This window comes from Schistocerca nitens, chromosome 5, assembly GCF_023898315.1.
Source record: "Schistocerca nitens isolate TAMUIC-IGC-003100 chromosome 5, iqSchNite1.1, whole genome shotgun sequence".
NCBI lineage: Eukaryota > Metazoa > Arthropoda > Insecta > Orthoptera > Acrididae > Schistocerca > Schistocerca nitens.
This window is the reverse complement of record NC_064618.1, coordinates 17477684-17505185: the sequence shown is the minus strand read 5'-3', so window position 1 is coordinate 17505185 and position 27502 is coordinate 17477684.

The window sequence follows — 27502 nt, the reverse complement described above, 5'->3', positions numbered from 1 at the left end:
TATATCACACTGTAAAGCTCTTCTGGTCTCCTTACGTTGTAACTATCTTGCATTTAATATCAGCCGATGTGTGGCGTGTTATGCTATCTGCTGTAAGAACATGATTTACGCCATGCAGCGTCTGGTTTCCTGAAAAATGCCGTGGATCAGAATTTCTTCATGTCAGTTTAGAACCAGTCACAGGCTTTGAAGTCGTGGCAGAAAAACGAAATGTTTGGCATTGTACAAAAGCGTGTTAGAAAACAATGTTTCAAACAACTAAACAGGACCAGAGGGACTGTCTCATGCGATTTAGTATAGTCTGTGGGTTACGATCATTCACCTAGAGTATAGGCGATCAAACATTAATGTGGCCTCTGCAGTGCCTGTATACTTAATAGGATCGTGCCACACAGGCTGTAGTAGCAGCAGCAGTTTGAGGTGTAAATTCTGTGAGGGAATGGGTATACCGTTAGGAATGCTTGGAGGGCTGCACGCTTCGCTATTCTGGGGAAGAATTTCGAAATCTCCCACTCTGCACTGGAGCCACAGCACAGCTATGTGTCATCCCACGATCAATGGCGCCTACATGAGTTTTGTATCAGATGAAGTCAGTGGAACTTGTATAGTTCTTAATTATTCTCTGTTTGGGGGTAGAGAATAACGATGGTAGCATGTTGGGGGGTGACAGATTTAAATGGTCGCGGATTTGTAGTACTTGTATGTAGTTTGGGGATGCACCACAATGCGCGCATTTCCATCGAATGGTCAAAACGTGCTCCTGTCGCACTAAATCAGGTAGCTCTCTTTCTACACAGGTTGCAGAAGGTGGTAGGTATGGTTTTCTACGACTTCTGCTCAGTTCCGACTTAAAATGGAACGATCACATGCGCGAAGCTGTAGAAATGGACGCAGCTGTAGGATGTGTAGGGACTGGCTAAAACCAGGTTGTAATTTTACTGTAGCAGAGAAGTTCGAGGAAGGTGACTCGTTGCAAGATACGAGAGTGCCAAAAATATGATTCACTTGTGGGTGTGACCCGATGCAGGTATGTGCTTCAATGGAAAGACCTGATTCGAAATCGTGGACATCATTTCTAGTGGATGGCGTAACACTAGAGATCTGAGAAGCTAGTGTACATTTTCTTACGACCGCAATCAGCCCATCATCTACTACAGCTGATTGTGTTTCTTCTGAAACAGTCGTCGCCTACAACTCAGTGGATATATCTCAGAACCTTTGAAATGGTATGTGCTACAAATATCTAGCTGGGGCAGTGTGAGGGAGTCACAAATACCGATTACTTACCACGTTCCTTAGCTGAATCACTTTCAAATTGCATTAATTTTATCACGAGGTTGCCTCGTGGGCTATGTGTTGGTCTGATAATACATATTCGTACAGTCACCGTCACGGTATTTATCCGAAAAAACCCACCTCATTCAGAGGTAATGTCGTACCTCAATTTGTAAAGCGGGTAAAGCATTTAACATGGATACATTCGTGCAGCTGTAGAACCAAGCCCGCTTGTGGCGGTAACCTACAGTAGTTGTTGTGATCGGTTTTTTTAACATATGAGCGATAGTGTCTCTCTTTCTAAGACACACTGATAGCTCTCGCAAGAAAAACCTAAGAGACATGCTCACCCATCATTGATTTTATGTCAGTATTATTTTGCATCATGTGGAACCATTTATTGGTCATGTGCTATTACACTTAGTAGTAGAGGGGTGTGTGTGATATGTTTGCATTTTAGCATGAGGCTTATAATGTATGTGTTTGTGTTCTGATAGGTGTAAAGGAGGTGACTATGTCCAGTCGTAAGGAAGATACAGATATTTCCATTTCCAGAGCCACAGCCTTCAGCAGGGTGTATTTCCGATACCCCGCTCATTGTCGAATGCCATTGAATTGAGACCACGATCGTAACATTTAATTGTAAGTATAATCATAAAACATATCTGTGACTGGTTTTCTAGAATGATTTCGTGTATGCATGGCCTGTGGTGGGAATGATTCACATTTCCCATTAACAGTAGCAGCCGTCCAAATGCAGAGGACTGTTGGAGTGAAGGAATGTATCTGAGTTAACTTTGCCATCGTCTAGACGATCGAATAGCGAACTAATACTTAGTATGAGTTGGGCAGCTTTCGTGATCAAGTGGAACTTTGAGAAGATTGTGTATGGAAGTGTGTTTGCCTTGAACCGTTACTCCCTCCAATGTAAATTGTTTAGTTGACTGCTTTTGCACATTTCGTGCCTTTATTTAGCTGAGAGAAGATCGATTGTGGTGTGAGAATATAGCATGTGGAAGACACGTTTGCCTGTTCTCTAGATATGGGAAAGACTTAGTTGGCTTGTAAGTTATAGGGATAATTTGGAATCTGTTACATGACCGACATCGGTATTCGAGAGCGTAAATATCACTTTCCTCTATTTGTTTCTAGTTACTCAGTGTTCATAGCACACTGTAGAAGTACTGCAAAAATGATATAATATTATGGAGAACCATGTGAAAATACGCATGTTCTTGTAATCCCTGAGTCTGGAGATGTGTGCAGAAAAGCGAGCAAGCAAGGAAACAGGTTCGGATCAGAAACAGTAACGTTTTTGAGCTGAGAGATGACAATCCTGAATTTGTAGAACAGTTCTGAGTGCAACTTCGGTCCGCTGAGGGTGCTCTGATGTAAAAGGGATGATGTTGTATGGCAGAGGATATGAATTGTATGTTTACTAGATCGATACGGTACGTGGTGACATATTGCTGGGATGGAGATCGGTTTCGCGCTCTATTATCCAAGCTCTAGTCCTCAGTGGGAGCTCAGTGTAATTGAGTAAGAGTCTTTCCGTATTTGACGATATGTATGGCACTTTGCGAGGTTTAGTTAGCGGTGCAGTATGGTGATAAGTGTAAAATAGTTTATTATCCATGATTGCCACATCTGTAGAAAGAAAGAAAAGGTTGATGGTACTTCCCTTGGGCTGAGGAGCATCTTGACATATAACCGGTGTGAGTGTAGGTATACAATAATTTTTTTGGGTGCACTGTTTGAGTAAAATGTGTATATATTGTATTGTAAAGTTACTGTGGCTTACGTTGTGTAAAATGTGTATATATTGCATTGTGAAGTTACTATTCTTTGTGTTGTGTCATGACTAGAGAGAATGACAGTGTGTCCTATTGTGAGCGATGTATGGAATCAGCACACTGATAACTGCGAGAGATTTTTTATGTGGAAAATTATGTGCGCTATAGATACTGAGAATCGTTTCAGAAGTACAACCGAGAAGAGCAGAAATTACGCGTACATCGATCTATGTCAGACTGTTGCGGCAATCGTAATAATATTTAATTATAGTTATACTTCTAAATATGTTCCTGGCTTCCAATATTCTTGTGACTTTGGTATGTATTGGATGATGTGTAGACAACTTTGCGGGTTTAACTGTGAGTGCAGTTTAGCAATCTATGCAAAATAATTTTACTGCTGAAAGTCCCGTCTGCAGAAAGAAAGAAAAGGTGGATGGTGCTTCCATACCGGCTGTATCAGTAATTCGGTGGGGAAATCGATAAGAACCAGTCATAATGCTTGGTTCATTCACATCCTTTGTGCTCAGATATAGGAGCCTCTACATAGCAGAGGGACCATCTGTGTGTGTTGAAAGCAAGAAGGGTAACACATGATGGAGTGGGGAGTACATTACATCCATGAGGAAGAGTGCATTCGACGTTATTCTGTGTTATTTACGTAAGCAGGTTCTGTTATGGCAAGAATTTTCGTGCATACAAGCTTAGACATCAAGAAAACGAGCGTTAACTATTTCTGGGACACTATACAATTTCCACGAAGTCAACTCAGTTCTTATTTTTTACATAGTCATGTGACATGGGCGTAAGATTGAGAACATTGTTAGATGCATTTGCAAAGTTATGTAGGTACTATGTCTTCAAAGGTAAAGGCACATGCTGCCCGGAGGTGTCTCACATATGGGGGCTGCGTGAGTATGCCTTGGAGTTCTGTGACGTCAGGATAAAAGTGACTGCATACTTGAAAATTGAGGCAACTTTCACCTGCATCCGGCCATGGTTCGCAACTGTGAGGATGCATGTGTCCGGTCGCGTCAACACCAGTACCTAGGTGAATATGTATTTCGTGAGGGTTTACTCAGGTGTCAAATATGAAAGGGCACCACCACCTCATGTGTGCAGGACCTTAATGGGTGTCTGTGTGTGGTTTGTCAGCTAACTACTACATAACTTCACGGGGGCTGTCGTTAACGTACTGTGCGGTCGACTGGGCACGGGGTGGCGGAGACTGCTTGCGTGCATTGATTGTGTGCCTGTTGCATTGTTTTGCAATCAGATCTGTGAGCTGTGCTATGTGTTATTTGGACAGTTTACGATTTCGTGCCTGCACACCACTGTGCTGCATTATTTAGGAGGAGTTTGCAGATCTGTACTGAAATTATTTCGGTGCAGTAGTTTGCATGTGTGTAGGCTACAATTACTAAGCATGTCTGTTGCGTTATTTACGAGTAGTTTGCATGTCTGCAGACTGTGTATTGTGACTCCAAGCACATCAGGGCGAGTGTTTTGTGTCAGTGTGATAAATATACTCCATCCCTTAATAAATTGTTCCAAAATAAATGAAACATACTCCTTCCTCTCTCCAGCAGCCCAGCACAGGGTGAGTCCTTTTCCCACCAGTCCTTAGGAGGAGGTGGCGTTCGGGTGAATTAGGTTAGTCCAAGTGTCCTTTCTTTCGTGCCATTTTCTTTGCTCAGTAGAGACAGGCGAACTAATGTTTATTTACTGTTAAAATTCAAACTTGGCACCAGTTCCTAGGAAGAAGTGGTGATCGGGTGACTTAGGTTAGTGGAGGTAGCCCAAGTGACCTATCTTCCTTCGATTTTCTTAGGTGAGATGTATTATCCTAATGGAATTTGAACTTCCCGCCATTTTCTGGGGAGGGGAGGGGTTAGGTTAGTGGAGGTAGCACAATTGACCTATCTTCCGCCAAAATTCAAACTTCTAACCAGGGGTTTGTGGCACTTGCATCATCAACTGATGTCATGGCGCCACCTTGAATGATGTAATGCGCTGTGCACGTTATCCTGAAAACATGGGTTGGTAAGGGGACGTAGCGGTTGGTTGAGGATCGTGGTGGGGAATTTAACTATTTCGTTTCAAGTCCAGGTGGGTGTGGCACTCCCGAAAATTCATTCCAAGTCCGCGGTAGGCGTCATGGTGAACACACTGTTTGCTGCCACCTTGGATAATGGTACTTGTGTCATCACCTGTCGTCATGGCCGCCATCTTGGACGACAGCGCCCTCTGGTGGTGGCGCTGTGTACTAGGTCAGTTTGAGTCCGTACCTCGTGGCAAACATACTGTTTCCCGCCATCTTAGATTACATCATGTATGAGAGCGCCGTCTGGTGGTGGTACTGTGTACTAAGTCAGTTGGAGTCCAGACCTTTTGGTGAACACACTGCATGGTGGTGCTGCATTAAAATGTTTAAATAAAGACTGGTGCATGCAAAATAAAGACTTATGTTCAGCACTGGTTGATTCCTTCTTTCCACCAATCCTTAGAAGGATGTGGCGGTCGGGTGACTGAGGTTAGTCCAAGTATCCTTTCTTTCACGCCATTTTCTTAGCTTAGTAGAGAAACCTCAAGTGAATTATCTTCCCGGTAGGTTTCAACCTTGGTGCCAGTTCCTAGGAACAAGTGGTGGTCAAGTGACTTAGGTTAGTGGAGGTAGCCCAAGTGAACTATCTTCCCGTGATTTTCTTAGCTTACTAGAGATAACTATGGTGTGATGCATAATCCTGTTGGAATTTGAACTTCCAGCTATTTTTTGGTGGAGGGGAGGGGAGGGGGAGTTAGGTTTAGGGGAGGTAGCCTAATTGACCTATCTTCCCGCCAAAATTCAAACTTCCCACCAAAATCCATCTTGAATGACGTCATGGCCACCATCTTGGATGACGTCATGCACTGTTGCCCAATCTACACCCCCCATCTTGGACAATGTCAGTGCCAGCATCTTGGATACATCTGGCAGCAATACAGAGTGTGCCAGAACAGGCTTCGTTCCAATACTTCCCAAGTGTTGTTTTTTTACTTTTTTTAGAAATTTTTTATCTCTAAACTATGACAGTTATAAAGCTGAAATTTGGATGCAATCTTCTCCTGAATGTAAAAAGTTAGTGTAACGATTTTGAAAATGATTGAATAATATTTAATAAAGGAATTAATGGAGTAGGAATGATTATGACAAAGGAATTGGCTAAATGTGTGGAATATGTATCTATGCAAATGACCAGGTTATTGGTGTAAGGCTGAAAGGAGCACAAAAAGATTTACTGATTGCCCAGGTGTATATGCCAACTTCAGAACATGATGACCAAATTGTAGAGGAAATGTACAATGTAATAGAAAGAATAATGGACGAAAATAAAAAATGCTGTAAAATAGTAATGGGAGACTGGAACACCATTGTGGGAGAAGGGAAAGAGGGAAACATAGTAGGCAGTCATGGTCTTGGAAAGAGAAATGACAGAGGTGAATGGTTAATTGATAGCGGCAAACACATGGTTCAAGAACACTTGGAAATCACCAGGGGATAAATTCAGAAACCAAATCGATTTTATACTTGTAGAAGAAAGATACAGGAATGGAATCAAGAAGGTGCACACATTACCAGGTGCAGATATTAATAGTGACCACAACTTACTTATGTCAGAAATAGAAATAAGAGTGAAAAAACTGAAGAAGGCGACAATGGTGAAGAAGTAGGATTTAGAGAAGATAAGATCCAACAAAGAACTAATTACAGAAATGCTGTCTCAGGAGTTTCTAAACACATTACGAGACAAAGAAGCACCTGATAATGCCAACGATTACTGGAATATGCTGAAAGAAGGAATCATTAAAGCAGGACAGCAAAATAAAGGATATGTAAAAGGGAGGAGGTCAAAAAACCATGGGTCATACAAGAAATGATTTCCAAAATGGAGGAGAGAAGAAAATTGAAAAACAAGAACACTGAAGATGCAAGAAAGATATACCGAAGGTTAAATAATGAACTGCGAAGAGAAACAAAACAGGCTAGGAAAAAATGGCTAAAAGAGGAATGTGATGAAATTGAAGAACTGGACAGGAAGGGAAGATACGACTTACTATACAACAGAGTAAAGACTATGACATGGGAACAAAACAGAGCAGGAAGTGCTACTATGGAAATTTTGAGTAAAGACAAAGAGGTAGTGTACAAAGATCGTGACAATGTCCTCCAGAGATGGGAAGAATATATAAAAGAGCTATATGACACAAATAGCAAACCAGAAACTCTTGAACTTGAATCACACAACAGTGTAAGTGATGACGAGAAAGGACCAACCATCATAATGGAAGAAGTAAAGTCTGCGATAGCTGCAATGAAAAATGGCAAAGCGGTAAGTACAGATACAATACCGGGAGAAATACTAAAATTCTTGAACCACGATGGAATAAGAGAAATATTGATGTTATGTAATAAAATATATGACAGTGGTGAATGGCCTGAGGGCTTTCTGACAACAATAATGATTCCATTACCGAAAAAACAAGGAACCAAGAAATGCAGCGAGCACAGGACAATCAGCCTCATTTCATATGCAGCCAAAGTGATGTTAAGAATAATTAATAAAAGACTTGAACAAGTAATGGAGGAGAATCTTCGCGAGGAGCAGTTTGGCTTTAGACGGAATACGGGCATCAGAGATGCAATAGGGCTCTTACGAATCTTGGGAGAAAGGTTTATTGAAAAAGAAAGAGACCTATATATGTGCTTCATCGATCTAGAAAAGGCATTTGACAGTGTGGTTTGGGACAAGCTGGCGACTATAATGAGGGAAAAGAGAGTGGACTCATTATATCTTAATCAAAAAGTTTCAGTTAAAGTGAGAGGAGAAAGTACAGACTGGATCAGACTAGGAAAAGGAGTAAGATAAGGATGCTGTTTATCATCTACTCTTATCAACCTCTACTTGGAAAATATGATTGACCAATGCTCATTAGATGAGAAAGGAGTAGAAATTGGAGGAAGAAGAGTAGGGTGTTTGAGATTTGCTGATGACATGGTCCTTCTAGCCACAGGGGAAAAAGAATTACAGGATTTGGTGGACACTACTGCAACTAATGGAAAAAAATATGGAATGAAAGCTAACACAAATAAAACAAAAGTATTGGCACTAGGAGAAAATAAGGAAATAAAAATTATGCTGAATGGAGAAATACTAGAACAGGTGCAAAATTTTAAGTATCTTGGAAGCAGGATAGATGCCGACTGGAAGTGCACCACAGAAATTAAAACAAGGATAGCAATGGCAAAAGAGGCGTTTTATAAGAAAAGGAGAATCTTCTGCAGCGGTCTGGACAGAGAACTCAGAAAGAGACTCATAAAATGTCTTGTATGGAGTGTTCTTCTATATGGCGCTGAAAAGTGGACTATGAGGAAAAAAGACAGAGAAAGGATAGAGGCTTTTGAGATGTGGACATGACGGCAGATAGAAAGAACAAGCTGGATGGACAGAGTAAAAAATGAAGAGGTTCTGAGAAGAGTGGGAGAGAAAAAACAGTTACTAGATGTAATAAAGAGAAGAAAAAGAAATTGGATTGGGCATATATTAAGAAAGAATGATGGACTGGTAAAAATAGTTTTAGAAGGCTATGTAGAAGGGAAAAGGAAGCGAGGAAGGAAGAGATTCCAGATACTGGATGACATGATGGACGGTACAACATACAGCAGCCTTAAGAAGGAAGCAATGGATCGCAGAAAATGGAGAGGCTGCTAATATAGCAGATAACTGATGATGATGATAAATATTTAATATCATTTATTTAGGTTCTAATAGGTGGTGAACGTATGTGTCCAGTAAGAGACATTGGATAGCTTTCCCATGGTAGGTAGTGACAGATGTGCATGAGTCTCCAGGTTAGGCTGGCAGATGTCAGCCTCAGAAGTTAATTGCAGCTAGCTATCCTAAAACAAACATTCGCTCAGAACAAACTTGCGACACTACACCCCCCTCCCTAAGAACATAAAATCTCAACTGAGCGTATTTTATGGTTCTTATAGGGGACAAGATTATATATATATACATATATATATACATACATATATATATATATATATATATATATATATATATATATATGGTTCAATCTTTAACTACCATGACACTGTTAATCAATTTTTGTACTCCTCAATTAACCAAATACCTAAGTTGCATGACAGTATTATATACAATTACATCGAATATCAAGGGCTACAACTGAATAGCATACAATCAAATTAATTTACAGAAAATTTCCAACTTTTTCTCATATCACATTTTTCGTACAAAATTGTTCTTCAACTCTTTTTTTTTTTATTTTCAAAATTGAATTAACAAAATGTTTACATCGGACAAATTTTTACATTTGGTCTTGAAACTACAAACTTTTTTCTCCAAACAAAAGGTTCTTACTCTTTCATAATGAATTAAGCAAAAACAATCAATTAACACTCCGCAGTATCAGCGTCCAAAAATTGACTACAAATATAATTTTGGCTCTGTGGAGGGTGTCCTTTCCTATCGCAGAATATATTCACTTCGATATGGTGGTCGTCTCTTTACCTAACATTTCTCTGACAACATGTTGGGATTCTGATAACTGTCTCCGATGAATAAATTGGATACGGATCACTTCTATTCAACACTTATGTATGTGTCACATCATGGGCTTGTCACTGGGATACAGCAGGCAGCTGTCTCAAACTGGGTTCTCTCTCAATTTCGTATCAGGTTCTGTCATATTTTCATACCTGCAATATATAGTACGTCTAAGAGTCCATTCTTAATCTATACATCCTACCCTAACACACATATATACTCTAATCAGCAATTGCTGCTCTCAAATTCAACAGCAAAGAACTCTGTGAAAATTTTTTCGAAAACTTTACCGTCCTCCACAATTTACTTCTTATATTTATAAAAAATTTCTTTCTCAGGCAAATTTATATTTCATTGTAATTTAACATTTTCTTTACAGTAGTTACATTTAACACTAATCCTCTCAATAAAAAGTGAATTAACTGTCCCCCCAAGCCGGCCGCGGTGGTCTCGCGGTTCTAGGCGCGCAGTCCGGAACCGTGCGACTGCTATGGTCGCAGGTTCGAATCCTGCTTCGGGCATGGATGTGTGTGAAGTCCTTAGGTTAGTTAGGTTTAAGTAGTTCTAAGTTCTAGGGGACTGATAACCACAGCAGTTGAGTCCCATAGTGCTCAGAGCCATTTGAACCATTTTGTCCCCCCAAAAAAATCAACTGTACCCCAAAATTGGCACCATCACCGAATTCTTCCTCCAAAATCTGTTACCGATTAAGCAAGTTACTGTTACAAAATCTGCTGCTTCATAAAAAAAAACTCTTCCTTAACTCTTTTTCAGAAAACCAAATTTACTACTTGCCATCACACAAATAAACTATTGTACACAAAGAACAAAATACAACATCATAAAATATCCTGCAAAGTTATCTCTGCCACCATCTGCAGCTCTAAAAAACATCATTAAACATTACGTAAAAAAATACAAAATCATTAAGCACTGAAAATCATTCAGTCCACCTCCAGCAGTCCTGCATCTCCTTCTATATACCTCTTACAAAAGACAAAACAATTTTATCACGTTACTAAAATTTACTTATGCCTGCTTCAGTAGCTTTGAGACACATCTTACATAATACTATATACAAAGAATACCTTGCCAGCTTCTGTGGGTCTCGTAAAACGTTCACATTATACACATATTACATAAGGAACACACTATTAATGGCAAAGAATACCAAAAGTTCATGTAGAAAATTTGAACATAACTCATACCACCTCCGTGGCTCTGCCCTTCTCGTACGTAATATCCAAGAAAATTAAAAAAATTCCTTATAGAACAGTATTGAACCTGTCACCCAATTACTGTGGTTCTACATTACACATAACTGAAACTAACTCCAGCCATCTTCTGTGGCTCTCAAAGCACCTCTAACACCAGTCAGTTACTGTGGTTCTTCATCATTCCATGATCATATTACAATGTATATACAGTACATACAAAAAAAGTCCTTGTAGAAAAACATTAAGTTCGACTGATGCCAACTTCTGTGGCTCTCCAGCACCTCTTATTCACTATATTCAAGAAAACATACAATATTTACAATATGAAATACACTTTAGTCCACCTCTCTGGGGCCATCAAATCATCTCACTTATCTTTATGTTAGGTTTGGTCAGTATTTTTAGTCCTATTAGAATTAATGTGTCAATGTAAGTTGGTGCTGTTTGGTTGAAAAAACCGCTCTGCTGATCACCTGCGCCAAGGATAGGAGGGAGGAGCATTGTTGCTGCATTATTCACATTGCTCAACATGTCCTTAACCCGTTGCTAGTGGTGAGTGGCAATACAAGGAGTCACCTACGCCAATGTTAAGAGGGAGGAGCATCGTTGTCTCAGTCGCCTCTTTTCCTTTCAACAAGTCGGTAGCTAGATGGTATTGTCAAGGGACCATACAAGGGCCTGCGCAAAAATGGGCAGACCGTCTAAAACGCTGTCAATAGTTTAAGAGTTCACATCACTCAATAGGTCCGTACCCTGTTGGTAGTGCTGAGTGGCAATGGATAGATAGGAAAGTGTTCCTTCCTGACTCCTAAAGGTGGGGAGCAGGGACGCATAGATTAAAGAGACAGGTAGGAGACCAGTTTACGAAAACGAAAATTGAAGAAATAAACCGATCAGCTGGGCACTCTGTGGGTGCTAACCGCAACGTACAAGATACACTGCCCTGGAGTATTGTATTGGAATGTCAATTTGTTCTTCGTTTACACTTGGGATTTTTCCAATGAATGGAATAACTACACGTTTTTCACTGATTATTATAATTACATCATTGGACCCAAAATTTACCCATCCTTCATATTTATGCAAGAAGTCGGCACATACCAACATTTCCACACTGAGGAAATTACAATTAGAAAATTCTGTTTTATGGCGACCCCACTTACAGGTATGGGTAACAGGACTTCTTATTTAATTACTTTCTTAGTTTTTCCAGTAGCTACAATAATGTTTAAAACAATCACTTGTATTACAACTATTTGTTTATTCTTTGGGAGAGCATTTACAAAATTCTGTGATACAGCACACACTTCCGAACCGGTATCAATTAGACAAGGAACATTTTCTCCAAACAATTATAGGTTGTCAAATATATTCTTTTCTGACTACAGACTCAGGTTCATATAATAAATCCCACACCACTTCACGCCTATCAAAACCTATCCCTCCTGTGGAAAGTACACATACCTTAACTGGGTTCTCTTTCACTTCATTAGTAGCGGCAGCTTTTACTATCCTGTCCACTATTGACAAATCAAAAAAATTTTTTCTTTATTGTTATTTTCAAACCCATACAAACAGGCAGGCTGTCAGCAGCATGTTACGCCGCTCTTCAGCCATAGAGTAGATAAATAAACAACAGAAAGAATACACTGAAGTGACATAATGGTGGGTAATAAAACAGTAGACACATAAAGACAAACACGGAGCCATTTACACTCGACTATAATCCACACTACAAACTGTTGACACGACGCACTAACACTGAAGATGGCGATGGCACAGGTGAACGATGGAGTGCGACGGTGAACACTGAACACTAAACACGACGGCACACACGAGACAATGATGGCGATGATCTCTGGTGTGCGAATGTCCACGTAGCGTGTGCGAGTCCGGGGACCTGCCAAGAGGGGAGGAAGGGTCAAGGGGGGGGGAGAGGGGAGAACAAAGATGCCAATGGCTGAGGAGATGGGGGGAGGAGTGACAGGGGAGGGGAAGCCCGGGGGAGGAGTGGGGAGAAATGGAGGAGGGAGGGAAGAGGGAGAGAAGGGAGGGAGGGTGCCCAAAGGAGCAAACACAGGAAGAGGGAGGGAGGATTAAAGTTGGTAGGAGGGGTAGATGGAGGGGAAGAGGTCATCATCAGGGAGAGGGAGCTGGCGGAAGCCACCTTGGGAGAGGGTAAGGAGGGTGGAGAGATGGAGACCGGGTGGGACGTGGGAATACAGGCGCGGCAGTGGGCAGGGGTGTGAGAGGATGGGGGAGATAAGCGGGTGAGGAGGATCGAGTTTTTGGGAGGTGTACAGGATCTGTATCTGTTCAAGGAAAAGGAGGAGGTGGGGGAACGGAATGAGGTCCTACAGAATCCGCGTGGGGGAGGGGAGACGGATGCGATAGGTGAGGCGGAGAGCATGGCGTTCAAGGATCAGAAGGGATTTGTAGAAGGTAGGGGGGGCGGAGATCCTGGCAGGATGGGCGTAACAGAGGATAGGGCAGATGAGGGATTTATAGGTGTGGAGTATGGTGGAGGGGTCCAGACCCCACGTACGGCCAGAAAGGAGCTTGAGGAGACGGAGTCGGGAGCGTGCCTTGGCTTGGATTGTCCGGAGATGGGGGGTCCAGGAGAGGCGACGGTCGAGGGTGACGCCAAGGTACTTAAGGGTGGGGGTGAGGGCGATAGGACGGCCATAGATGGTGAGATAGAAATCAAGGAGGCGGAAGGGAGGGGTGGTTTTGACTACAATGATCGCCTGGGTTTTGGAGGGATTGACCTTGGGCAACCACTGGTTGCACCAAGCGGTGAACCGGTCAAGATGGGATTGAAGAAGGTGTTGGGAACGCTCCAGGGTGGGGGCGAGGGCAAGGAAGGCGGTGTCATCGGCAAACTGGAGAAGGTGGATGGGGGGTGACGGCAGCGGCATGTCCGCAGTATCAAAATATTTCTCCCCCTCTTTAATAACCTCTAATTCTGCAACCCTCTCCAAGGTGTTGTCAGAATTTTCAAAATCATTTATTCCTTCCTCTTCTTCTGACCCCTCTTCTTCACTATTGGAAATTACTTCATTCAACCCATACAGGGTAGCCCATTGATAGTGACCGGGCCAAATATCTCACGAAATACGCATCAAACGAGAAAACTACAAAGAACAAAACTCGTCTAGCTTGAAGGGGAAACAAAATGGCGCTATGGTTGGCCCGCTAGATGGCGCTGCCATAGGTCAAACAGATATCAACTGAGTTTTTTTTAATGGGAACCCCCATTTTTTATTACATATTCGTGTAGTACGTAAAGAAATATGAATGTTTTAGTTGGACCACTTTTTTCGCATTGTGATAGACGTCGCTGTAACAGTCACAAATGTATAAGTACGTGGTATCATGTAACATTCCCCCAGTGCGGACGCTATTTGCTTCGTGATACATTACCGGTGTTAAAATGGACCGTTTACCAACTGCGGGAAAGGTCGATATCGTGTTGATGTACGGCTATTGTGATCAAAATGTCCAACGGGCGTGTGCTATGTATGCTGCTCGGCATCCTGGATGACATCATCCAAGTGTCCGGACCGTTCGCCGGATAGTTACGTTATTTAAGGAAACAGGAAGTGTTGAGCCACATGTGAAACGTCAACCACGACCTGCAACAAATGATGCTGCCCAAGTAGGTGTTTTAGCTGCTGTCGCGGCAAATCCGCACATCAGTAGCAGACAAATTGTGCGAGAATAGGGAATCTCAAAAACGTCGGTGTTGAGAATGCTATGTCAACATCGATTGCACTCGTAGCATATTTCTATGCACCAGGAATTGCATGGCGACGACTCTGAACGTCGTGTACAGTTCTGCCACTGGGCACAGGAGAAATTACGGGACGATGACAGATTTTTGCACGCGTTCTATTTAGCGACGAAGCGTCATTCACCAAGAGCGGTAAAGTAAACCAGCATAATATGCACTATTGGGCAACGGAAAATCCACGATGGCTGCGACAAATGGAACATCAGCTACCTTGGCATGTCAATGTATGGTGCGGCATTATGGGAGGAAGGATAATTGGTCCCCATTTTATCGATGGCAATCTAAATGGTGCAATGTATGGTGATTTCCTACGTAATGTTCCACCGATGTTACTACAAGATGTTTCACTGCATGACAGAATGGCGATGTACTAGCAACATGATGGACGTCAGGCACATAGCTCGCGTGCGGTTGAAGCGGTATTGAATAGCATATTTCATGACAGGTGGATTGGTCGTCGAAGCACACACGTTCACCGGATCTGACGTCCCCGGATTTCTTCCTGTGGGGAAAGTTGAAGGATATTTGCTATCGTGATCCACCGAAAACGCCTGACAACATGCATCAGCGCATTGTCAATGCATGTGCGAATATTACGGAAGGCGAACTACTCGCTGTTGAGAGGAATGTCGTTACACGTATTACCAACTGCATTGAGATTGACGGATATCATTTTGAGCATTTATTGCATTAATGTGGTATTTACAGGTAATCACGCTGTAACAGCATGCGTTCTCAGAAATGATAAGTTCACAAAGGTACATGTATCACATTGGAAAAACCGAAATAAAATGTTCAAACGTACCTACGTTCTGTACTTTAATTTAAAAAACCTACCTGTTACCAACTTTCCGTCTAAAATTGTGAGCCATATGTTTGTGACTATTACAGCGCCATCTATCACAAAGCAAAAAAAGTGGTCCAACTAAAACATTCATATTTCTTTACGTACTACACGAATATGTAATAAAAATGGGGGTTCCTATTTTAAAAACGCAGTTGATATCCGTTCGACCTATGGCAGCGCCATCTAGCGGGCCCACCATATCGCCATCTGGTTTCCCCCTTCAAGCTAGACAAGTTTCGTACTTTGTAGTTTTTTCGTTTGACGCTTACTTCGTGAGATATTTGTCACGATCAATGGACCACCCTGTATACCAGCTCCTCGACACTGTTATACTCTTCCTTGGGTACCTCCCCAACTGTTTACCCGACAATAACGCAGTCTCTGGTAGGCGTCTCATCTGTTTTGCAGTGCTGATTCACCCCCACCTTCTGTTATGAGTATTCACTTTCTGCATTTAGTTCCTTCTTAATATGGATCCTACGATCTTTGTTTGAGCTTTCCGTTTCACAAAAAACTACTGCATAACCAAATTGTTTTCCAGTGTCATTCTCCTCTACCCTTGTATTTTCTATTATGTTACCCACATGCTGTTTAGTAGGTGCCTTCTTAAATAAAGGGCATCGTTAGCGGGTTTAACTTACGTGATTTCAGTCTGCAAACGCTAGCGTCAATACAGATTGCTAACAGTTTTCCTCCTGTGTGACGTCATTGCCTCTGACGTTTCTGTCACCTGTCGGGCCGCGCCTACCCGTTACGTCATCAGACTGCAGCTGACGGCAATCGAAGTATTGTACTCGGTCATTGAACCTATTCCAACATAGGCCCCCCCGTGTATCTGCCTCTATACCTGTCCGTACACTGTATGCCTATTCTTTTTACACCAACTTCGGCTCTATTGTCATTTGGCCTAGCGGGAGGCCTAAAATCTGTCCTAGTAATTTCATTCTCTTTTAAAATATTTTCCACCCTTTCCAAATAATGGATAAACCGGTCAATGGTATCCCTGGGTGCCGATATTATCTTGTTCCTCCAATACAACGGCAACTTGTTTTCAATCCTCATAATAATTTGTTCAATTGCAACCTTGGCATTTAAATATGACAAAGTAGTTACCCATTTCTGTATAAATCTTTTAATGGCCTCTCTCTTTGGATCATACTTTTCCCTGGCCGAAATTTATTTAAAACTTCCATTTGTTTCCGTTTTCCCCAATACTCTTAAAAAAAGGCTTGCTTAAATTCCGCTAATTTATCGTTTTTATCTGAGGCCAAGTTTCCCCAAATTCTTGCTTCTCCCATCAAATTTGAAGTAATAAATCCAATTTTTTTCTTATCATTTCACACTTAGGTAAAATATCCTCAAAATCACTCCAGAATTCCTTTGGATGAACATTTTTACTGGGATCAAATCGTAAAAATTGTCTATGTGTAACATATGCAATTTCAGATGATTCCATTACTCCTCTGGAAACAACACAACCACTACTGTTGTTATCCTTTTGTTCTACTTTTGTTAGTCTACTTTCATGCTAACACAGCTGCTCATTTACGTCAGTACTAAACTGACTAATGTTAGTTCCAATATTAGTGATTTTGTTAGACACTTGCACTCCAAATCTTGCACTCACATCTTTCCCTTTGTTTGGTCTCTGCTACTAACTCCAACTGCCATCTAGTGGCAGCTTCAAACTGGGCAGGTCAGACTGTCAAGTATAGTCTGCTCCCTGTCGGGAGCCTTGGCAACCTACATGCAGACGTGGATCTAGCAGGGCCTTTGCGCGCGCAGGTAAGATTAGCAGTTGTAACGGCCGCGGAGGTAGCAGCGAGACCCCGTAGCGGACGGGCGTGTATGTCTTCCAGCTAAGCCAGGAGCCGCAGTTGGCGCGCTGCCTGTGCAAGTTGTAAGGTTTAATGTAGTAAACACTTATACCAGACAACTTGACAGCTATCGAGTGTCCCAAGGCCTGATCGGGACTTCGACAATAACGGCCTTAACAACGGCGATCGGGGACATATTTGTGAAAATTTAATGTGTCTCTAATTCAACCGCGAGAGGCACAGAAACGTGTCGATGCGAGCGTCATCGGTGACGTCACCTCCCGCTCCCGTCGAAACTTCGCGCCGTCGGCGACTGCTCCTGTCCGTACTGCCTCGTACTGCCGCTGAAGCCTGGTAAGTGCAACTGTTGGCTTCCTGCTATCATCTTCCTGGTCCCAAAATGGAACCCTCGGAGAAAACAAAATTAGTCAAGCAGAGAGGTGTAGTAAAGGACGCTCTCGCGCGCTTAGCGAGCTTTGTGCAGTCTGCAGACAGTGCCAGCATCGAAATGTTGGAATCAAAATTTAGTCGATTGACCCGGATTCAGACTGATTTTGAGTCGTCGCAAACACGGCTGGAAATTGAAGACGAACCAGCAGATCATAGTAAGGACAGGGCAGAATTCGAGGATTCGTGGGACTTTGTTGAATCCACTATCAAGGGTTCAATGAAGAGGCACACCCAGCTTCCGCAGCCTTTGGGCTCGAATCCACCAGGCAGTGTCAGTTCTTTGAAACTACCCGCTATTAACTTGCCAAATTTTGAAGGTGACTACCTTAAGTGGTCATCATTCAGGGATACGTTTTTGAGTCTCATTATGAATAACAATTCAATTGATGACGTTCAAAAACTTCATTACCTTAATTCGTCTTTGCGAGGTGAAGCTAAAGACCTATTGAAACACATACCTGTCACAGCAGGAAACCTATCGATAGCCTGGGGACTTATTACGCAGAGGTATAATAACCCTAAAACAATTGCAGCCAGACTTGCTAAGGCGTTTTTGGCCTTGCCTACAGTCGGCCATGGCGCAGCGAGCGATTATAGGCAACTAATTAATCACGTATGCAACCATTTGAAGGCCTTAGAAGCTCTCAAACTTATGCGACCCACGGATCGTCATGAGAGGGAGGTAAAGATGTCTGGGTCAACATTCACCTCATTAAATCAACTAATACAGTTTTTGGAAACAAAATGTCAGGCCCTTGAGTTGATCATGTTCAGGGATAACCCCTCAAGGGATTCGCAAGGAAATACCAATAATTCAAATCAAACAAGACATGTGAGGAGGGCTCATCTCGCTAATGCTGATACTGAGGAATCATGTAATTTTTGTAGTGAACCTCATACTATCACCAAATGCAAAGGGTTTCAATCACTAAATGTCGATGCGCGGTGAGCATATGTGACAAAAAATAAGCTTTGTTTTTTGTGCATCCGCTCTGGTCATTTCTCGACTCAATGCAGGATTTCTCCTTGTAAGACCTGTAAAGGAAGGCACAACATTCTGCTCCACAAGCCTGCTGAACCAAGGAATGGGCAGAATAGTGAACCAGGAGGCCATTCCTTGGCCCATCAAGCTATGAACGGGAAAGCAAACATCCATTGTAATGTTTTGTTGGCAACAGCTGTTGTCTTTAAGGCAGCATGGATAGACAGCAGGTTTGCAGAATTCTGCTAGATAGTGCGAGTCAGCTATCCTTTATATCTAAGGGCATGGCAGAGAAATTAAAACTCAAACGAAGTAAACATTCGTTTCCTGTTAGAGGTATAAACAGTGCCTTTGAGCCTCAGTGTCTTACACTTGTGATGTTGAACTGTCGTCTAGGCTCAACGACTTACATGTCAGAACAACTTGTGCTATAATAGATCATGTCACCAGTGACCTACCAGCGAGCAAGATAGACACAAGGTCCTGGAGTGTCCCATGTAATCTTCTGCTCGCTGATCCAGAATTCAACAAGCCTGCCACAGTAGATTTAATTCATCGTGATGAGGTTTTCTTTGACGTTGTTTGTAAGGAAAAGCTGGTGAAACCAAGTCATCCTTCACTGGTCGAAACAAGATTTGGCTGGATTTTGTCTTGTAGGATGCCTTCAGCTGCATGCAACATGCCTCGTTCTACAGTGACCTCGTGCTTTGTTAGAGGTGACAATGTAGATGCCAAACTGCAAAGGTTTTGGGAGTTAGAGGAACTGTGTATGAAACCGATGAGTAAGCAGGATAAAATATGTGAGGCTCACTTTAAGCGCCACACAGCACGAGATGAAGAAGGGAGATTTGTGGTTCGACTACCAGTGAAACCTGATTGTAAATCCTTAGGCGAATCACGACAACAAGCCTCTCGGAGACTGGCGCATCTTGAGAGGAGATTTCAAAGGCAACCGAATCTGCAGAAGGAATATGCTGCATTCGTGCATGAATATGTCGAACTGGGACACATGGAGATCTCTAATTCTCAAGGTATTATTGGTCCAAGGTGTTACCTTCCACATCATGCTGTCTTCAAGGAATGCAGCTCCACTACTGAGTTGAGGGCAGTATTTGATGGCTCTGCTGCCACTTCTAATGGAGTATCTCTCAATGATATCCTGATGGTTGGTCCCACTGTCCAGCCGGATTGATTTTCCATTATTATAAAATTTCGCTCCTTTAATGTGGCTCTGTCAGCTGACATGGCAAAAATGTATCGCCAAGTGTCTCTCCATCCTGATGATAGGAACGTCCAGAGAATTCTGTGGCGGGAATCACCATCTGAACCGATGTAAGAATATAGACTGTGTATACTCACTTATGAAACTGCTCCTGCTGCCTTTCTTGCTACCAGATGTCTTCAACAGTTGGCTTTGGAAAATCAAAACAGGTTTCCAATGGCATCACAAGCCTTGATGTCTAGCTTTTATGGATGACTTTTTAGGTGGCTCAGCTACGGAAGCTGAAGCTCAGGAACTTCAAATCCCGCTGACTCAACTACTTGCTTTTGGGGGGGGGGGGGGGGTTCCACTGAGGAAATGGTGTTCCAATAGTCGCAAGGTCATGGAAAAAATTCCTGTGCAGGACAGAGAAACGTCTTTGCCATGTCATCTTACTGGTGAACAAGCTATAAAAACGTTAGGGATATCATGGCACCCTGGCTCTGACACATTCCAGTGCCATGTGCAGCTGAAGAGTCTTCGGCTCTCAAAGGTTACCAAACGCAATGTTCTGTCTATAATAGCATCAATCTATGACCCCCTGGAGCTTCTAGGTCCAGCAATCATAAGAAGTAAATTGTTCTTGCAGCGCTTGTGGCAACTAAGCCTTGATTGGGATGAAATTCTTCCATCCAACCTCACTGATGAATGGAATGCAGTTTGTGTGCAACTGCCTTCCCTGAATGGTATTTTGATTAACAGGAAGATCATTCCTTGCCCCCAGCATGTTAAATTAGAAATTCATAGTTTTGTGATGCTTCACAGTTGGCATATGGTGCATGTGTATACATCATATGTGTTCTTCCTGATAACAGTGTGTTGGGCTCATTGGCTGCAGCCAAATCTCGGGTTGCCCCTGTAAAACAACAATCTCTTCCACGACTGGAATTATGTGGTGCACTGCTCCTTGCCCGACTCATTCACAAGGTGGCCAATGCCTTAGACATCACAGGTAGTGGCGACATTCACTTGTGGACGGACTCCACAATAGTTCTCTGTTGGCTGCAGCGTAGTCCTCGTCACTGGAAAACCTTTGTTGCCAATAGTCTCTGAACTCCAGGAACTGAGTTCAGTTGCCAACTGGAGACATGTCAAGTCAGAGGATAATCCTGCTGACCACTTATCACTTGGTATTAATCCAGTTGCCTTGAGTTCACTTGTTCAGTGGTGGTCTATCCCATCACGGCTATCCACTTGCGACCTCGACTGCAACACCTGCACTCCAGTTAGTGTAGAAGATGCGCCCAACAGAAGGTGTACACAAGTATCCTTGGAGTTGGTCATTAAACTTTATGATGAACTGCTGTGTAAATAGTCATCATTCAAGAAAACTTACAGAGTTTTGGCCTATGCACTGAGGTTTGCTAATAACACTAGGCTTTAGCAATCAGACAGGATAACTGGGCCACTCACTCCACAGGAATGCCACAACGCTATCAAAAGGGCATTTGCCGCAGCTCAACATAGTGAATATGGTAATGAGATCGCTTCGTTGAAGGCCAGTTCCCCTATTCCCCATAATAGCAAATTAAGGGATTTGCATCCATTTGTTGATGCTGAAGGTATTTTACAAGTGGGAGGGAGATTAATGAATGCTGGTGTACCATATAATGAGCGCCATCCTATTATTGTAGTGCCTAAGCATCATTTGACAAAAATTCTCATCATAGAATAACATGAAAATCTGTTGCACACTGGGTCACAACTTTTGTTGGCTATGTTGTGTGGGAGGTTTTGGATCCCCAATGGGTGTAACATAGTCAAGGGAGTTATCAGGAAATGTTTAAATGCTTTAGTCTTAAGTCCGAGACAGCCGTTCAAGTCATGAGTCAGCTACCTGCAGCCAGAGTCAACCAGTCTCATCCATTCCAGCACTGTGGAGTAGATTATGCAGGCCCTATTGCTGTAAAGCATGGTGGAAGACGGAGTAAAGTTACCACCAAGGCTTATATTGCTTTGTTCATTTGCATGGCAACCAAGACCATCCACTTAGAATTAGTTAGTGACTTGGTATGAAGTTCAATTTTGGCCACCCTCAGGAGATTCATTGCAAGAAGAGGGAAACCTTCCCACATGTACAGTGACAATGGCACCACATTTGTAGGTGCAGACAATGAGCTTAAACGTTTTCTCTCTAACGATGCTACTGTTGAAGGTGTGGTGAAATTTTCGACCTCAGAAGGAATCAGTTGGAGGTTCACTCCACCTCGTACCCCTCACTTGGGTGTACTCTGGGAGGCAGGAATCAAATGCACGAAGTTGCATCTCCAATGTGTCATTGGCAATGCAGTACTGAATTTGAAGAACTGACTACTGTGTTAATTCAGATAGAAGCATGCTTGAATTCAAGGCCATTGTGTCTTCTCCCTGATGACCTAGATTCTCCTGCTGCTCTCACTCCTGGTCATTTCCTAATTGGACAGCCCCTTTGTGCTCATCCTGAACCCTCTGTCCTTGAGGTTTCCGCCAACAGGTTGCACAGATGGCAACTTGTACGGCAGTTACATCAGCCCTTTTGGAAGAGGTAATCCACAGAATACATACATGATCTGCAGCAACGCAAAAAATGAACATCAGAAGCAGCATGGCAACCCCAGATTGACAATCATATGCTGATCAAGGAGGATAACTTGCCTCCCTTGGTGTGGACGCTGGGTGTCATTGACCAGCTGTTTCCAGGTCCTGACAAGTGTGTGCATGTGCTGATGGTAAAAACTGCTAATGAGCAGATTAAGAGGCCTATAGCAAAATTGTGTCCCCTGCCTAAGCAGTGAATCAGTTAAGTGTTCCCTTAGATTTGTGTAGTGATATATGATACAGGGCCACTGCCAAGTTGCCATTTACTGGAAGAACCTCATAATTCATAAGATCAGCTTGTGACACTGTGGATGTTTCTTGTGGACTAACTGCTGCTAGTATTGATTTTCATGTTTTTATGCAGTATAATATTAATACTTTATTGTTTTGTGTCCCACATGTTAGTACGCATCGTGTTTCACATGCAGTGTGACATTGGTGTTTTAGGATGTGGGCATCCCAAATGTTAGTGTATTCATGTTTTATGTGCATTTATATAGTGCCTAATTATATTTTTATTGTTTCCTTTGTTTTGGTTTTGTTGTTCATTAAAATTTTGGTTATTTGTAAAATGAGAAAACTCATTTTAGAGTGGGAGTGTGTTTGGACTCTGCTACTCACTCCAACTGCCATCTAGTGGCAGCTTCAAACTGGGCAGGTCAGACTGTGCAGTATAGTCTGCTCCCTGTCGGGAGCCTTGGCAACCTACATGCAGACGTGGATCTAGCAGGTCCTTTGTGTGCGCAGGTAAGATTAGTAGTTGTAATGGCCGCGGAGGTAGCTGCGAGACCCCGTAGTGGACGGGCGTGTATGTTTTCCAGCTAAGCCAGGAGCCGCAGTTGGCGCGCTGCCTGTGCATGTTGTAAGGTTTAATGTAATAAACACTTATACCAGACAACTTGTTCCGTCTAGTTATTGTGAGTGGAATCAAGGGGAGGACAGTGAATCCTCTCGCACTATACACTCACACTCCAATGTGCCACCACGGGAGGAAGAGCCCACGCGTACACCCTTCTTTAATTTGTGTTTCCGATACCACATGACTATCCTCACAGTGTCTCTCTACTTTGTGAGCCTGTTCATTGACTTTGTTTAATTTTAAATGTATTTTCTCTTTATTTTGTTCACTATCCTCAGCAACTTGCTCAATTCGCGAATGCAATTCACTTTTCATCGTTAAAATAGCAGCATTAATTCTCGCCTGACCTGATTAATGTCACTTTTAACATTATTACTGAACAAATTCATATCATTTTTTAACGACTCCTTCAACTCAGACATTTTATCCTCCATTTTAGATTCCAGTTCCACTGACAATCCCTGATCAAATTCGGAATGCAATTCATTTATTTCTGAATTTTATTTACTCATTGTGGTATCTGTATCCATACCTAATTTATTCATTTTGGCATCAATGTAATAACCCATTTTATTAATTTTTGTGCAAGATCACAACTTACTGAAGATTTATAATCGAACCCATCTCCTTCATATGTTTGAGAATATTTGCAAACATATGTGAAACACTATCTTTCGTTTCGCAAGCCATTGATATTGGTTCCTGTTTAGTTTCTTTAACAGTAACTGGTATATACTGTATTTAGCATCAGCTTCCACCGCGCTCAGTTCACTATCTACACCACAGTTAGACGACACTGACTCAGGTAAACCACTGTCTTCTGTTCGTGAAATTACCTGTCACTGAATCATCTTTGTAATTTACAGTACCTAAATCTCTCTCAGTTTCTGATCTACAATCTCCTGATCCTTTTCAGCCATTCTGCAAAGTTTCTTGGCACACACACACACACACACACACACACACAGAATCTTAAGTAGAACACCATTTATCTTTTGCCTCGTCTGGATGACTGCAAGCAAGATGATACCGCGGATCTGTTCTCCAGGCCCTGCTTCCACTGATCTAGTTTAAGGGCCAGCACTCCACACATGGCTGCCAACTGCTCCTTCCCCCATTTTACTGCTGTAGTGTGGCGCCTGTCGATCTTCAGCTGTCGGACGTACTCAGCTATCGAGGTCTGTCAGTTATTTTTGCTGCCTTGTACACTTCACTAGTAAATTTGCACTCGAGTTTGTTGCTGCTGCATTCCAACTAAAATTCATTAGCACACGTGTCTGTTGTCTCACAATAGTTCCTTTATCACTCACATGTGAATACTTCATGAGTCCATTTAAACACTGTTGCTTTATATAAAGTTCCTACACATACGCACTTCACTAATGTTTTTCGCAGAAACCGATGCACCAATTGCAGTGGTGCAGGGTTTGCTTTCTCTCTGCAGGCTGCAATTTAAAAATTCACCTACCTCAGAATGGCGTCTGCTCGATGTCCCTTCACTCGGCAATGTAGATACAAAATGATGTAAAAGCAGCGTTGATAAAAAACACCATCTAATATCTACAATTACTGAGGCCGCACACCTCTAGTAATGATATAAAGTTCTGTAGAAAAAGTGTCATAAAAATTTATTGGGCAGTAAGATAATAGATTGGCTTCTGTAAAATAATGTTCAAAATTTCCACACAAAAATGTTTATTTGTTCTTATAACCAAAGAAACGGTACTATTCAGTCCACATTTAAACTATTCGTTATTTTCCTCAAGTTCACAATTCGAAAACTCATTTCGCATGTACAGCAGCCAGAAATCTGTCCAAATCCAACCCAAGTTAAACAACGTTTCCACAGTCATTAATTTCGCCACTAACATGAGTTATTACATTCGGTCCTTCTGGTGGATTTCAAAAAAGAAATTGCTCGACAATAATGCTCAGTGGTTGAATACTGATCCATGCCACATGGATATTATGAAGGCCAAATTTTCACACGCGAATATCATTCCAACAGAACAGTTCTATAACTTCCAAACTTCACAAAACTGTCCGTAACTACATCAGTATTAGCCACGACACGTATCAAATGCGAGGAACTTAATATTACTTCATTTTACGCATTATTTTGACTCACACTAGTAACTACGCATTCAAAGCTAGCTAGAGACTCCCCTCTTGGGCTTCACTCCCAGTATAACTATCAGGTAACGAGCAGGAACCATCTCAATTTTGACTGGCTAACCATACTTACTGCCAATCAGAATGCTCGCTCATGATCATACTCACGCCAAAACTGGCCTGCACCAATCCTTACATACAGATGCATCTACGTCACTCTGATATCCAAATATTAAAGTAATCTTTAATAGCCAGCCGGGGTGGCTGAGCGGTTCTAGGCACTACAGTCTGTAACCGCGCGACCGCTACGGTCGCAGGTTCGAATCCTGCCTTGGGCATGGATGTGTGTGATGTCCTTAGGTTAGTTAGGTTTAAGTAGTTCTAAGTTCTAGGGGACTGATGACCTCAGAAGTTAAGTCCCATAGTGCTCAGAGCCATTTGAATCAATCTTTAATAAACGAAATCGAAAAGGCAATAACTCTCGAAAATATCCTTTAGATACAGATAATACTCCAGCTGACTTTCTGGCTGCTCTTTTACAATAGCAATCACACCTAGGCATACGTCATCAGCAAAGTGGGTACATTCTACACTCCTGGAAATTGAAATAAGAACACCGTGAATTCATTGCCCCAGGAAGGGGAAACTTTATTGACACATTCCTGGGGTCAGATACATCACATGATCACACTGACAGAACCACAGGCACATAGACAGAGGCAACAGAGCATGCACAATGTCGGCACTAGTACAGTGTATATCCACCTTTCGCAGCAATGCAGGCTGCTATTCTCCCATGGAGACGATCGTAGAGATGCTGGATGTAGTCCTGTGGAACGGCTTGCCATGCCATTTCCACCTGGCGCCTCAGTTGGACCAGCGTTCGTGCTGGACGTGCAGACCGCGTGAGACGACGCTTCATCCAGTCCCAAACATGCTCAATGGGGGACAGATCCGGAGATCTTGCTGGCCAGGGTAGTTGACTTACACCTTCTAGAGCACGTTGGGTGGCACGGGATACATGCGGACGTGCATTGTCCTGTTGGAACAGCAAGTTCCCTTGCCTGTCTAGGAATGGTAGAACGATGGGTTCGATGACGGTTTGGATGTACCGTGCACTATTCAGTGTCCCCTCGACGATCACCAGTGGTGTACGGCCAGTGTAGGAGATCGCTCCCCACACCATGATGCCGGGCGTTGGCCCTGTGTGCCTCGGTCGTATGCAGTCCTGATTGTGGCGCTCACCTGCACGGCGCCAAACACGCATACGACCATCATTGGCACCAAGGCAGAAGCGACTCTCATCGCTGAAGACGACACCTCTCCTTTCGTCCCTCCATTCACGCCTGTCGCGACGCCACTGGAGGCGGGCTGCACGATGTTGGAGCGTGAGCGGAAGACGGCCTAACGGTGTGCGGGACCGTAGCCCAGCTTCATGGAGACGGTTGCGAATGGTCCTCGCCGATACCCCAGGAGCAACAGTGTCCCTAATTTGCTGGGAAGTGGCGGTGCGGTCCCCTACGGCACTGCGTAGGATCCTACGGTCTTGGCGTTCATCCGTGCGTCGCTGCGGTCCGGTCCCAGGTCGACGGGCACGTGCACCTTCCGCCGACCACTGGCGACAACATCGATGTACTGTGGAGACCTCACGCCCCACGTGTTGAGCAATTCGGCGGTACGTCCACCCGGCCTCCTGCATGCCCACTATACGCCCTCGCTCAAAGTCCGTCAACTGCACATACGGTTCACGTCCACGCTGTCGCGGCATGCTACCAGTGTTAAAGACTGCGATGGAGCTCCGTATGCCATGGCAAACTGACTGACACTGACGGCGGCGGTGCACAAATGCTGCGCAGCTAGCGCCATTCGACGGCCAACACCACAGTTCCTGGTGTGTCCGCTGTGCCG